A 2,869-nucleotide genomic window follows, 5' to 3' on the forward strand; every position below is an offset into this window, starting at 1 on the left:
TTAAATCAAATTTCAGATGGTTGGGGTAACACCAACTGCCACTCTGGTTATCGCTTCATCTGTGTGAAGAACCCTTTCAAGTGTTAATATACAGACTTCACATCTGGGGCCTTTAGATGGATCAGCCAGGATATTTTTTTCCATTGAAAGCGATCTGATGAACTTTGTTGTGTGTGTTTCTGATTTATACGTTTCCTTTTTTTATTCTGCAGAGTGTTGAATGATTAAGTGTTATATAACTTTTATGTACAGACATGTTTGTTTGTGATTATGGCAGCAGTTCTGTAATAAAGACGTGTAGAATGGGACATTGTTTGATCTTGCTTTTAAAGTTTGTTTGAGAAATGTGTCACAAATCTGTTAGTTTTGAAAAGAGTAATAGAATAGAATAGAATATATCTTTATTGTCCACCAGGGGAGGAAATTTGTCTTCGGCCTCCCAAACACAAAAGACAACATTGTAAAAGCAGACAAATAGTTAGTAAAACAAACAAAACAAAGTCATTACAGAAATACTTAACAAATTACATCAGCTCAGTGTCTGTCTGTGGTTTAAAGCTCATCTGTCACTTTGTTAAGGATATTGATGGCACTCAGGATGAAGGACTTTTTAAATCCATTTTTGGTTGCCAGAGGGACTGTATAGCGCCACCCAGAGCTCAAGAGTTCAAACTGGCTAAAGACAGAGTGAGATCTTCCAACATATGCCTCGCTTTCTTCCTCGTCCCTTCTGTGAAGAGTTGGGTCTCAAGGGCTTTTGTGTCACAATCCCACAGAGTTTATCACTTGAAAATATACCCAGTGTTTCTAGAGAAGCTCATTTGGGAGTCCAGAACCGTACCGAGGTATTTAAAATTTTCCACAGTTTTAACATAATGCATTACTTGCCCTGTAGAAAGTAATTCCAGTAACACTTTCTATGAAGACCACATCTATAATACATTATGACAGCATTTATATCGTGCTGTTTGTAAACTTCAGTCTACTCGAGCATTACTGCGGGGAGGGGGCTGCTGTCTGACTGCTCTGTAGCACCCACTAGTGGCGAGCGGCTGCATGACAGTTTTTAAAAAAAAATACTTTTACTGTAGTGCCTCTGAAGTCACCAAACATCAATTGCACTATCCTCTTTTTATACATGTACATGGAAACTGAAATATAAAGCACACAAAAACATAAAACACAACAAATAGCCACAGAAACGTAAAAAAGAAAAAACAGGCTCTTTTGTTTGTGTAGTTTTTTTAAGCCTCACGCGCCCTCTAGTGGGGCATGAGCGCATTACATTTCCGACCAGAAAACCCATTCACTTACAGTATGTCTGACGCGCACTTGCTTGTAAGTTGATGAAAACTGCCTTGTTTTTACCTTTAGGTGTCTTTGTCATATTAAGTCATCCTTATAATTTGTTTATTTCAAAATGTAGAGAGTAACATTATGGTAGACAACTGTTTTTAGAATCTAATAAGTGATAAACATGCATTAACATCAAGCTATTGGCCAAACTGCATGGATAGACATTAATATACTGATGTGCTATTATACTGTTACATGCATCACATACAAGTGCCTGTGTAGCTTAGTCAGCAGAGCATTCACATCAAATTGAAAGGTTCAAGGTTCGATAGGCTCCACCAACTCAATGTATGAACAGCTTGAGAAACTGTTTCCATATTCCTTTTTGAACAGTACAGTACTCTTTTTAAAAGCCATATTCACTTGGTTTATTACAATATATCTGCATTTATATAAATTAAATGAACGTGAAAATCTGTTTGCTCCAAGTGTCCTGAAGTATTACTATAGTTTATGAGACAGAGAATAACATCTGCAGTTATATGCCACTTACCTTACAGGTAATAATCTCAGTGGCCTTCTCCAATGAAAAAAATAACTTACTACACGAACAATGAAGCTGCAATAAGTGAAACATTAAGTTACTAAGATATTGGCCTTGCTACATTGCTGGGGTTGCTGATGTTGTAATGTAGTAGGCTTGACTATAATTTCTTGCAGATGAACACATTTGAAACTTTTTTTAATTTCAACCAGTCCAACACAAGTAGTATGAGCAAACAGCACAAATCTGTACAAAGTATCGAAGTTTTGATTCTTTTCATAGTTCTCTCTGGAGTTCTCATGCACTGTCAGCACCCCTGCAGCTTCTCCTCAACAGCACCCAGTGGATCCTCTTCCTTGATTTTCTCCTGCACATCTCCCTCCTCGTTCTTGACTTCAGCTTACATCTCCAGTTCCTGGTTCTGTGCACAGGAGAAGAAGTCAGCAAGTGTTAACACATACACCACTCCCACTCTCTCTTTCACTCTACTTACCTGATGATCTGCAGGTCGAACTGGAAGCATGTGTCCCATTCTCACAGCTGATGACGTTAAATTGCAGACCTGCTGCCAGCTATACGAACACAGGGAGATAATGAACCACATTGACTGTCACTACGCTGTTTCACAAATGTTTAGTAACAGTATGTGTGTGTGTGTCTATTGTGTGTGTCTACTTGGAGGTTGGACACAATATCAGCTTAAGACTGACCCGTTATTTGAAATGATCTCAAACTTGAACTGACCTGCTATATTAATGTTAGCTGGCATGGAATTAATGGAGCCTTCTGCTAGTGCTGCTTGGAGTAATGCCTGTTGGAGAAATACAACATACATCAGAGATACTGAACTGAAAACACTGTCGAGCCTGAATCATTCTGACCTCTTTTTTCACTTTGAGCTGTTATAAGGACAGCATTTCTATAGGCTCTGACCTGGCACTGGCTCTTGGTAATAGTCCTTGATTCAGCGGACGAGTCCATTGACTGTGGGAAAAATCTGGGATCTGTATCTGAAACCCTCAGGCATGA

The 2,869-nt window shown here is 38.8% G+C and overlaps 1 long non-coding RNA gene across 1 annotated transcript; it reads right to left on the reverse strand.

Moving 5' to 3' along the window:
• Positions 1–2,059: 2,059 nt before the first annotated feature.
• LOC126386939 (uncharacterized) lies at positions 2,060–2,654 on the reverse strand. Its single transcript, XR_007569569.1, has 3 exons — positions 2,585–2,654; positions 2,334–2,412; positions 2,060–2,261 (listed from the first exon to the last, which is right to left on the reverse strand). It is a non-coding gene; the product is annotated as an uncharacterized LOC126386939 (long non-coding RNA).
• Positions 2,655–2,869: the final 215 nt, after the last annotated feature.

The sequence above is a fragment of the Epinephelus moara genome, unplaced genomic scaffold (genome assembly GCF_006386435.1).
Source record: "Epinephelus moara isolate mb unplaced genomic scaffold, YSFRI_EMoa_1.0 scaffold1124, whole genome shotgun sequence".
In the NCBI taxonomy this organism is placed as follows: domain Eukaryota; kingdom Metazoa; phylum Chordata; class Actinopteri; order Perciformes; family Serranidae; genus Epinephelus; species Epinephelus moara.